The sequence below is a fragment of the Opisthocomus hoazin genome, chromosome Z, assembly GCF_030867145.1.
Source record: "Opisthocomus hoazin isolate bOpiHoa1 chromosome Z, bOpiHoa1.hap1, whole genome shotgun sequence".
Classification (NCBI taxonomy): Eukaryota; Metazoa; Chordata; class Aves; order Opisthocomiformes; family Opisthocomidae; genus Opisthocomus; species Opisthocomus hoazin.
Genome location: NC_134454.1, coordinates 62,898,688 through 62,911,180, shown reverse-complemented (window position 1 = coordinate 62,911,180; position 12,493 = coordinate 62,898,688). Strand labels below are relative to the sequence as shown.

Genomic DNA, 12,493 nt, shown 5'->3' with positions numbered 1-12,493 from the left:
CAGAAAATACTTTGTTGTGCCTTTGGAAAACACCCTGCATTTATTTGATTGATCCAAGTTCTGCAGCATGAAAATACAGAACTTCAACAGGGCTCACTAGTTAAGAGAATGCCCAATGTTTCGTTCTGTCACTTCAGCATTACACTAAGCTACGATGCCTCAGGTAATTTTTTTTTTTTTAATTACTCAGAATACTCTGACTATACAAACTGTCAATTCTAAACTAGACCAGCAAACACTCTAGAAACAATTTCCTCAGAGCAGCCAGCACCAGGTATTGCTCTCAATATACAAGAAGACTAATATGGTATAGTCTACTCCACAAAGTGTTTGTTCCTAATTGTTATAAATTGTTCTCATGTATAAACAAGAAATCATTTTCTAGCTTGTTTGGCTTGATTTTTGATACTTTTCAAACCTTTGTTTATAACTAATAGCTGTAATTTTCGATAGGACTATTCTATGTGTAAGCATTCCAGGAGATTCATTCATCTCAAATATCACCAGTAACGGTCAGATCCAATTAAGTGTTTAACAGAAAACTGGCAAGTTATAAAATGACTTTTAAATATAGTCTTCATTCCATTGTACGTGCCATTGTTCTTGAGTACGCAACATGGATACTTCTATCTGTAGAATGAGGACTGAAGAACAAATCCCAACCTCTTGGCTTCCCTTGAGTCATGACTACAGAGAACATGGAAGCAATATGCTGAGAACAAGTTTGCCTTCAATATGTATGCATTTTACAACACAACTCCTTAGGATTCACATGTAAGGACTCAATAAGCAAACTCCTCTCAAACCAGACATTTTGTGGTATCAGCCACATGCAGAGAAATAACTTCCAGAAGAGCACATTCAATTGTATGCTGTTTTATTTGACACTCCGCAGCCTGGAGGTTATCTCACTTAACAAGGAAACAGATAAAGCAATGAAATGGTGGGTTTGTATTTTGGATCGGATCTCTGAGATTATTTTGAGCTTGCTTGTGCAGACCTCTGCCGCCATTTGCCAAAGGAAGGGCTGTATGTTCTCTATCTGTTTTCAGCTACTTGTTAGCTCTTACCTCCTAGATCTCCCATCTTCACCTGTATCAGTGATGGGATCACATTGAAGAAACTAGCTGGAGATGTGAGGATTAAATTCAAACTGCTTTTCATATTTTCTGCAAGCACCAGTCAGCAAACATGCATCAATCTTCCAGTAAAGTTATTTTTAAAACTATATCCTGATTTCAGATCTACAGTACAAAGCAGAAATATAAACGAGTCTCTAACATATAAATAACGTAACAAAATTAAGTTTGGTTAGGATTTTGGGATTGAACTGTAACCATCTGAAAGCTAGACTTATTACTGCTTTTAATGCTGGAACACCTGTCAAGACACAGAAGGAGTATCCCAAATCAAAAAGGAAACAAAACAGCCTTATTCATATCAAGTGACATATCACAAAGAGACTTAAGACACTAAAACGCCTGTTGTCCTATAAGCACACTTTCATTTCCATGCCAAACAAATGCTTACATCCTTAATTAGTAGCTTAAAAATTCTAATTAATGCCAGTAATTTCTCTTTTTTAACAGAACCTGTAAGAATGCTCATCTGCAAGCCTACATCAGGTGATCTGAAATTAGTCTATGGTGAAACACAACACCCTGACAACGCCACACCTTCACGTTGGCAGTCCACAACACACTGACAACTGACACTGGTTTTCCCATTCCAAAAGGGCTAGGGACTCCCCTTTCACACGTCAATTCTCACAGCATGGCCACGCACTGGCAAGTGAGTAGTTACCTGGTACAAAGACACATGCAAATCAAAATCGTGAGAGATTGACAGAGAAAACATACATCTTTGGAAACTGACGCACAAGTTCTAACACTGGAATTTTTTGAAAGAATTAACAGAATGAGCAGGCTTTAAAAAAAAAAAAAAAAAAAAAAAAAAGAGAGCCACTCCCAGGGACTAATGACAACCATACCAGCACAGCTCAAAACAGCTGGAAGTCAAGACTAACAAAATGTCAACATTTGACCGCTTTCCACGGCCGGACATCCAGAGGCGAAGGAAAGACAGCCCCAACAGTGCAGCGCCCGAGTCCGGCGGGGCTCCGGCTCTCCCGCCTTCAGCCATCTTCCCCACCGCCGCAGCAGGCAGCAGGCATTCCGCCCGGGCGCGCCGCTCCCGAGCTGCCGCTGTCCCTTTAAGCCAGACCCCACGACGAGAGGCAGGAACCGGCCCCCGGGACAGCCGCCCCGCTCACCCCCCGCCCAGCCCGAACCCGGCCGCGCTGTCCCCTCTTCGCGCCGGCAGTGCGAGGGCCGCGGGAAACTTTGGCGGGAGGGGAGCGCGCCGTGCCCCGGCTGCCCCCCGCCCCGCCGGGACGCTCGTCCCTCCCGTCTCCCTCACACGGGACACGAAGCCCCGGCGGCCGCGGGGGGCTCCGGGAGAGACCTCGAGGCGCCCACCTCGTAAGGCGACAGCAGAGCTCCGCCGCCCCCGGGGCCGGGCGGATAGGACAGGGCTCCCCCCGCCGCGCCGCAGCAGCCCGCAGCCCGCGGGGGAGAGCCGGACCCGGCGGCCTCCCAGCGGCCCCGCGCAGTTCCCCCCGCGCCGCGGCCGGCGGCCCTCCCTCAGGCACCCGGGGGAGGCGCCGCGCCTCGGGCAGCGCGGCCCGCCCGGCGGAGCGCAGCGCCACAGCACGTGTGCCCGCGGAGGGGCAGTGCTGCCGGGGGAGGCGAGCGTCCGGCCGGGGAACGGGGCCTCTCCACCCGGGGAAGGGACCGGCCCCCGCGGCAGGGCTGAGGCAAACCACCACAACTCCAATTCCCTCCTCCTCCTCCTCGTCCTCTCCGCAGCCCCCGCGCCCAGGCTAACGCGCAGCACGGAAAACTCACGGGAGAAAGGCAGGCGGCGCCGCGACGCCGACTCCCGACCGGTCTGCCTCCGCGCTGCTGCCAGCGGCTGCCGCCACACCGTGGACTGTCGTCGCCGCGACCCCCCCTTCCTGCCGCCGCGCCGGCCCCGCCCACAGCGGGACTGCCCGGCCCTGAGGGCCCGCCCCCCAGCCGCGGCCCCGCCCCGCCCCGCCCTGCACGGGGGACGCGGCGCCTCTCACGTCTGCCTGCGCATATCTCTGGGAGGGGCAAGCTGCCAGTCCCCGCGGCAGCTGCGGGCGGGGCGGGGCGGGGCGAGGCGAGGCGGTGCAGTGCAGGGCGGGTGTCGGGGACGGCCTGGCGGGGTCCGAGTGGGTCGAGTCCCAGGAGGAGGGAGTGAAACGGCCGCCGCGGGCGCCCGGGGCAGAGTCACGGCTTTTCTCCCGGAAAAGGCGTGCTTTCCGCGCGGGTGGGTCGGTGGGGTTCAGCGGGGATCCCCCCTGTGGGGCGGTGCGGGCTGGCTGCGGTCGCTGCCGCCGCGCCGAGCGGGGGGAGTCCGGGTGCTGTCGGTCCCAAGGGGGGAGTGAAGTCTCTCGGCGCCGGGAGCGAAGGGGCTGCGGCCGCGGGGTCGCGGGCTGTGGCTCGCGAAGTGGGGGAAACGCGCTGCAGACCCCGCAAACCCTCGCTCAGACGGGGAGAGTCTTTTAACGGCGCGCCCCGGGACGCGGAGCGCTCCGCGCCCCGGTGAGCAGTCACCGAGCCCAGTGGGCACTCGCAGCTCGGGCGAGGGCAGACGCAGGCTCGCGCTGGGGTGAGAAACTCGTTTTGCCCAGTCTGGAGTTGCGGTAGTGGAGCCGTGGCAGGCCCCGGACAACCCCCGGGAGCTGCTGGCGCGGGGTGACGGGAAGCCAGGGTGCGGTAACCCTGGGGGTGGGTGCCGAGGGTAGCCGTCGGTTACTGCTAATGAAGAATGCGAGGCAGACATGGAGATTGCCGCTGGAAGCTGGTTGGACTCCAGTGCGCTGAAGTAAGATGATGATTTCAGCGGAATTCGTAACGTACAATAGCAAGCTAAAGCTCGGGCATGACTTACAACGACCTTTATCTTACAGCACCTACTCACTGCATGTGAACATCGCGCAGCATCTCTAGCTGAACAGGTTTGTGTAGGAGACTTTCAAGGGGTCCATCTGCGTAGGTCAGCTGGAAGAATTAGGACCCAAATCTGTACTACGTTCTATTATAGTGAAGCATTCGTTTGTTAAGCGGGACTGTCTTAACGCTGCTTTAAAATACAAAAATATATGTAGTAAGACATGATTCTGCCACCTTCAGGTTAAAGTAGTACCTTGTTTTGTGAGTAGATCTACCAACTTCTTCATGAAAACCAAATTGGGTAATTGGGCTGGTGTTGGATGTTTCAGTGTTTCTACAGAGGATATATCATGATGAAGGATCTTCCTTATTCATATAAAAGGCAGGATACACAGCCTTCATGAATTAATTGTTTGAAAGCCCATCCACATTTCCCAAATTAAAGCACATCAGTCAAACTTTTGTTTGGTTTTAAATGCCTGGTGTTTTTTCTTCACAAGGTGAAAACTTGCCTTTGTGGGGGTGTAGGACACAGCAAGCAATTAGTGGTTAATGTGTCCCAAACACGTTTTCGTTCTTTGATGACAGGAAATACTAAGCTCTTTGAAAACAAATGTTGACTTACTGGCCCCAGCTGATTTGCAGAGCCACGCCAACATTTATTTGTAGAGCCCTTTGTCATACCAAGTGCTTATATAAGTTTACGCCAGACTTGCCTTATGTTGTTGATCTGGCTTGTGAAACTGAACGCTGTGATTGCGGAGGCCTGGTCTAAGAATTTCAGATCTTGCACTGAGCAAAGTGATTCAGTGGTGCTTTTGTGAAATGACAAGCTGATACACAAATCTGTTGGCTAGGCAGGAGCATCCCAAAGGCTTGCCCCCACCTTTCGTTCTGTCTGGGGTGGTGTGGTGTACAGAACAGTGCAGCTCTTACTCACAGGGGACTACATCCTCTTCCAGCAATGTTTCCTGTGCTAGCTGCTCTTACACCCATTCTGCAATTTGTGTAGATTAATTTATATTCTCAAGGCAATCTTTGTAAAGGAAAGTATGGACAATAATTTGGAAAAGGAGCACAAAATAGTCCTTCGCATGTGAATGTTTCCTGGGATGTTCCCTATTTTATGAGAATATTAGGGCCCTCCAAAGCCAGTCCTTTTTGTAAATGCAGAACATCTGGTTTACGGGTATTAATAAAAGGAATTAAAGTATTTGAAAAAAAGGTAAAAGCATTGAAGAATTATATTATCAACTTGAAAAGTAATTGGGAAATAGAGCAAACTTTGGGCCTATTAAGAGGATATTCTGTAAAGTTTCATTTCTGATTTTTAAAATTTTTTTCTTTAAAATTAGAGAAAAGATACGAAAGTCTCAGCTTTTTGTGACTACCTTTGTATTGAAATATTGAGTAGAATCTGCCAAGTCTTTATTTTTCATTATGGTAAACATACGGCAATCTACCTTAGACTTCACGTTTAATAGCTCTCTGAATAATTCTGCTGTATTTACCTCCATTTGCTCATATTGCTTTCATTACTTTGAGTGTTGTTTGAATGCTTTTTAACTTTAATTTCATTTATGTTACCCACCTGGTGATCTCTGTGCTGTGTGATTTGGTACTGCTTCATAAAGGCAATAAAAATGAATACATTAAAATATGATGTTTAACTTTTGCCTCCTCCTCTTCTGAAATCCACGACTAGACTTACAGTGTCCTTTTCTTCAAGTATGAGATTTCCTAGCGTAGAAAAAGAAAACAACTTTTAAACTTTCTTTTGTGTCTTATGCTGTAGCCTCCTAGTGTGAAGTCCAGAAAAATAAACAAACCACACCTGTAAAGTACTAAGCTTCCTGTAAGACTGATTTCACTGAGTGGAAAAAGTATTTCTCATCTGGCATGACTGTCTATCTACTTTTATTTTTACTTTTACTCTAGTGGCTTCCTGATTTAAAGATGAAGTATTCTGAATGTTCTTTTTTTCATAAAAGATCACGTATTGTAATGTTTCTGTGGGAAATAAAACAGTGTGGGGTTTTCTCTGGCTTGCAAATTCTTTCTTTAAATCTACAGATTTCTGCATTAGGTGCCAATTCAGCAAGGACTTCAAGCATTTGGAAATCAGGTACATGCTAAAATAAATTTAGGCCTTTTACATGAAAGTTATATCAAAAGATTTTTTTACCTATGATTAAGATCTCATAATAATGTACTTGGTCTTCCTTGTATGCAGAAATCTGTTTAATGTCCTGAGCTCTTGCATTGTGGCAAACATCTTGAAGGTTTTCATTATCCATGTCTGAGCCATGCAGGCAGTCGCCACCTGCCATTTACAGATCTGTGAAAAAGTATGTCTGAATGTGTCCAAAAAGCTTTTGAGTCATGCAGTCTTCTTGCTCATACTTCCATAACACAGTAATACTGTTACTGGCAAACAGCTATAAGAAATATTAAATCTAAAAGGTCAGTAGCATATATCTTGATGAAGTTTTTTAGACAGATAGGTTGATTGATTGAATTAAGGCTTTGAGCTCTTTGCTTTGAGCACAGTTTATTCTTTTTTTTTTTTTTTTTTTTTTCCTCCACAGATACTTCTTTCCTTTTTCCCTCTTCTTTAGGCAAAACAAAATGCCACCCTCCCCTTTATTCTCTAGTACATGTAAAAGCACAGGCTGCATCAGACACTGGAGAGCTGAGTGGAGATTTTACTTTGCAAATGGAGCAGCATGCTGGCAGCGTGAAGGATGAAAGTCTTTGAAGAGCTCTTTGGAGGGCAGAAATCAGCCCATGATCTCCTTCAGGCTGCAGTCTTATTCATCGTTATTTCCAAGATGTTTTCAAACACCCTCTAAGATAAATTCTAATTTAGAGAAGAGTCCCAGTGAGCTGGGTATATATTATATAGGTATGTAACACAGCTATAGTTAACGCACTTTTTATACCTCAATATAATGCAAAAATACTACAAAACAAATAGCTTTACTTTGGAGGCTTAATTTTATACAGGCAAGTGGAAGTATGCCACAAATTCAGTTGCCTCAGCTAGTACCCTTAGCAAAACTTTAACTCCTGTGTGCAATAAATGGTCTCTGTAGACTGCAGATGAGGTAAGCTTTTTGGGGCACTGCTGCTTATATAATGCCTTTCCTGTGAACAAGGGATGTTCACCTCTAGCTCTGCTAGGCCAGTACTTAATAAAACAATAAAACATATCAATATTTGAAGACAAATTATTCATAACATTGTATTACCTAGAGTGATGCCATATTTTATTTCTAATAAGACATAGTTTCAGAATAGAAAATGTTTATTGTTGTATCTATGTCACCTATTTGTGTGTTGCTGTCCTACATACACACTAGCCTTTGGATCTTAAAGCGTAAGAGAAATCTGTTATGGCTGAATATATATATGAGTGATTATTGGTGCCCTGGTGCAGGTAATTCAGTTAGTTGTCATTAATCTGAATGTGCCAACTCAAATAACCACCCTTGGAAAATTATCCACATTTCTCCTGAGGCTTTTCATATGTCTTTAAACAACCTTACTCTTGCACCTTTGCCTCTGGGTTTTTTGCATAGGTCTCACTGACAGGTGGGTTTTTTTCATGTACCTACCATTTTCTTTGTTTTGGGAAAAAAATTGTCAGATGTCTATGGTAATAATGAAAGGAGACTTGCAAACTATGTTAAGTGGAGTTGAATTAGACCTTAGACTCCATCTTTAAATTGTATCCTAAGAATTTGTTGTAGGAAAACAGTCGTTTGACATTCATTGTTTGTACTTAATTGCATTAAGCAGTGACGGATGGTAGATCCCAGCTCACCACTAAATTCTGCCATATTTACTGAACGACCTGATGACTAAGCTGCAAATGTGGTCTCTAGTGAGACACATCACTCTAAAAGGTTAATTTTTCCTAGTGAAAGAATACTTGTTTACAGAAAGCGGAGTAAAATAAACTTTAAAATATTTTGAGAAAGTCTAGCAGTAGTCCTTTCTGCTTGTTGGAGGGCTGTGCTGCTACTATATTGTAAGTATTTAACAAGTACTTCCATTATTCAATTTCAAGTTAAAACTACAAAATAATCCCAGATTTCAGAAAACTAACCTCAAGCACACTGAAGAGAAGGGAGAGCAGGTGTTCTTTGTGTTACGAAAGCTTGAAAGAAGAATAGTTATACACAGAGGAGATGAAAAAAAATAAAGGGACAAGAGTAGTGATGCCAAATTGTCCTTTGCATATACATCCCTAATTGACTATGGTTATAGATTATTGTTTGCCTAGAACAAGACAAAATCTGCCAGCGAAGTCAACTGAACAAACAACAATTGTTTAACTAAATTTTAGAGGCCATGTATTCTATGCTAACTTCCATTTTTAAAGGTAACTGCATCCAGGAACACATGAACAGAGAGGCAATTCTTGAAGCCGGCTCAGACAGGCTGAGAGAGTTGGGGTTATTCTGCCTGGAGAAAAGACGGCTCTGGGGAGACCTTACTGTGGCCTTTCAATACATGAAGAGAGTTTATAAGTAAGACAGAGAAAGGCCTCTAGTGACAGGACAAGGGGCAACTGTTTTAAACTGAAAGAGAGTCGATTTAGATCGGTTATAGGGAAGTAATTTTTTATGATGAGAGTGGTGAGACACTGGCACGGGTTGCCCAGAGAAGTTGTGGGTGCCCCGTCATTGGAAGTGTTCAAGGGTGATTGATGGGCCTTTGAGCAATCTGATCAAGTGAAAGATGTCCCTGACTATGGCATGGTGGGGGGGTTGGACCTGGTGATCTTTGAAGGTCCCTTCCAACCCAAACCATTTTGTGATTCTATGAATCCCTAATTCTATTATTCGATTATTTTAAAACTTGGTTAACTTATTTTCCTTATTTCTCATTAACCCAGAATTTATTTGTCCCTTGGAGAGCAAAAGAGTCACTAGGAATCATGTCAGAAAGCAGAGGTCTGAAATTATCCCCCTTTTCCGGAATGAAGGAGGCAGGATCCCACCAACATGAAATCTTTGAGGATGATGTGCAAATTGCTCTTTCTTGAAAACAGAGCAACCATTTCAGACATCCACTTTCAGTCTGGCATCTGAAGAAGGAACTCATTCATTGCTTGTGGTCTCTAAAGAAAGATATCTAGCCATTTTTTTCAGACAGATTTACTCCATCCTCTTTAAGCAGATCCTTAGAAATGCATTCAATACTTAAAACAGGCACACATCTTTCCCTTTCTTGTAATATAATTATTCATTTTCTGGTTCAGTTCCATTATATCTGATTGGTATTTGATTGCCAGAAGATTTCTCCAGCAAGCACCTCCAACCAGATGAAGAAAATGGCAGGAGAAAGTGCTGAGATCTGGCAGATGGCCTTTAGATTAATGATTAGGTATTGCTTTGCAGAGGTCCTTGTCCCTCAAGTGAAAAATGATCACGTACAGAGAACCTTAGCAAACCATTGAGTACATCTGGAATATGTCAGGGATGTGACTCCAACAGCATGCTGCCAAAACCATTTTTTTCCTGGCTCACATGCAGAAAACTGAGCAAGGTATGTGTGCCTACTTGAGATCCCCTCGTGCATGATGTCTTATTTCTGTGACCAGTCAACCCAGGTTTCCAGAAACAGAATCCTTTCTCTTCATCCTGCAACAGAGCAGATGATAACATACACGACTAAATTTTCACCTTGACATATGATTCTTCTGAAGTAATTGCACATAGGATTGTGAGCTAGATAGAGCCAACTAATTTGTGTTTCACTCATTTTCATTTCTAATGTTGTGGCAGATGTAGCCATTCATATTACGTATCTGGTCTCCTCTAAATGTAAACAAAAAGGTTTAACTCCATTCTGCAATCTATTTTGACTCTAATGTGAACTTAAACCTGATTATAAATTGCCTGTTTCCATGGAGAAGTGCTGGATTAAATATTAACAAAAATGCAGTTAGTGCTTTTAATGCCTGCCATGGCCAAAGATGCAGGATAGTTTTCAACCACAATCAAACTGAGGTTTGGGGGTTGTAATTTTTTAATGAAATAAAATACAGATACCTATCCCTTGTGAGATACCTGTCCTTGTCTTGTTGATTTCAGTATTTTCCCCTTTGTTTTTTCTAGTCTTCTTGGAAATAGTAATGTTCCTTTTTTTTGCAAGATTTGCTATCAACCTAGCTTCTTTATAGTTTGTAAATGAAGAAATTATACTAAAGTTGTTCACTGGCTGATGAAAGATCTGCTGTATTGTATGAGAATATTCACATGGCAATGAAGACCTGGAACGTCTATCCAAACATAACTGCTGTTTGAAGTACCACATTACTTCAATTACTTGAATTTCCTTTGGCATTTGGTACAAATTCCTAAAAGTGAATGAACAATGCAAATGTGGGAATATTTAAGCAGTGCTTTTACATGTAAAGATTCTGTGCATTCAGGGCAGATGTTAGTATGAATGCTTGTACTAAATTCCTCGATTTCTGTGTCCAAATGGTATTTGCTTGCATTCGAACAAAAATACGTTTTCAGTCAACCTAATGCAGCAGAGGATTAAAGACTTCCATCATGAAAGCTACTTACTATGGATGTAGAGTTCAAGCAGAAGCCACAATTGTGCAAGAGCAGGTAGAATGTTGATGACAGGCTATAAATGCCTGAGCCATCAGAACAACTAATAGCAGTTCTTGTAACTTTGTCTTTTTTTCAAAGGTCAGTGAGAAATACTTGTCACAGTTTTACTAAATCACTTCCATGTCATGAACACTTTTAGGAGGAACCTAGATGCTTCCTCCACAACCAGCCAAGCAGTCCTCTTTCGCAGATTGTGTAGCATTTCTACTGAGGTATTGGGAAGTATGCTGAGGGACAGGTCTGCCATGGTTCTGGACTGCTCTGGATGTAGAAGGTACAGTGATACTTGCTCAGGCCCCCCAGGAAAGCGGTAGAGGAGACAGAGCAAGACCAATAGCCCTGAGTGCAAAGATAATGAAAAATGCAAGTTGATCAGTGGAAGAACTGTGTGTGCTTAAGCAGATCTTTGGGATCTTATGGAAGCAAGGCAGGCGGTGGTATGCCTGTGGATGAAAACTTCTGTTATACTATTTTTCTTGCATTCAGGAGCTGATAGTTTTGTAGAAGTTCAGTAAAACACCCAAGTCACATCAGTGTCTGTCTTCTGATTAAAGTACAGTATGGCTGAAGCTTCTCTGTATTCAAGTGATGCTGTAGTAATAATCTCCAGGTAGGAGGTTTCTTGAGAAGTTGTCTTACCACTGAATATGGCAACAGCAGCCCAGCATGTATGTTTTATGGAAAGATGTGTCATGATCCATTAATTAAAGAGGAAAAAGAAAAAAGAAAAAAAAAAGAATATAGACTATCATTTTGAGAAGATTCCCGTGTCTGAATCCTTAAGTATAAAGATGGGCTTTCAGCCCTGATTCTGCCATATAAACTTTGGAGAATTGAAAAGTTCAAGATGTCTGCCTTTCTTTCCTCCTTTCCTTGTCTTTCCTATGGGTTAAATTTAGAGAATTTCCTGTTCAGCATGTAGATGTTTCAGGTCACCATTTCACTATAGATTTTTCAGGACACCTAACTCTGCCCACATTATATATGGTATGGAGCCCAGGAGGCTAACCCTAACCCTGAGTTTTTAGTTTCACTAAGTGCTGCACTTAACTGCTAGGTCTTGTCCTAAACCTGTAAAATATTACATTTATACAAGTTATTTTCAGCCAGCCTTCCCTTACTTGAACTTTCCTTCATACCACAGATATAATCACAGTTTTAGGAAATAAAATATTAGTTCCATTAAACCACAGTTTCTAATAGTGGACCTCTTGTTTGGGATGGCAGAGAGACAAAACATGAACACAGTCAGCCTCTTTGTCAACTTTATAGTGTAGGTCATAAAATGAAGTAGCTACATTTCCATTAAACTCTATTAACAGCAGGGGTGGGGTTGCATAATTCAGACAACCTACCATTAAACTCTTTATTTTAACCATAGGGGAGAGGGTAGTGGGAAATAACAGTGTATAAGGTTATTCTATTCATAACTGTGAATTAGTGTGGCTTTTAGTATGACCTTTGTGTAAGAAATTAAAGATAAGTGTTGCAAGAGAGGTCTTGCCCATAGTGTGCAATATGCAGGCTTCACTGAATAAGAAAGCAATTACTCATTTTCTGAAGCAGCATTCCTATTGATAAAATTGCTAATTGATTTCTCAGAAAAACCCAAACCAAGCAAACAGAAAACAGATGAAACACTGTAAGAACTGAGAAATGCTTTAACATTTTGGCAAGTACTCTGAAAATATATTTGAACAGTTGTAAGAGGTCCCTTATGGGTGCCCACTTATTTTTTCACTAGAGTTTTGGAAGAGAAAAACTCCTGAAGAACTTGTGTCTGGGTTTTCTTTTTAATTATAATGGATTTTCCTTAAGGTGAAAGAAGTAGTCCTGTTCATACATAGATTTGAAGTAAGCCTGGTCTCACTCCCT

General features: G+C 43.3%; 1 protein-coding gene across 10 annotated transcripts in view; it reads right to left on the bottom strand.

The window, feature by feature from the left end:
• Positions 1-3,031, bottom strand: part of PAM (peptidylglycine alpha-amidating monooxygenase) — a 162,591-nt gene extending 159,560 nt beyond the window's left edge. For 9 of the 10 annotated variants that reach the window (XM_075410864.1, XM_075410860.1, XM_075410866.1 and 6 more), the window contains exon 1: positions 2,907-3,031. The gene's annotated coding sequence lies outside the window, so the exon portion shown is untranslated. Of the gene's footprint in view, positions 1-2,477; positions 2,554-2,906 lie in introns of those variants that run through there. The other variant, XM_075410862.1, reaches the window with a different exon arrangement.
• Between the last annotated feature and the right edge of the window lie 9,462 nt (positions 3,032-12,493).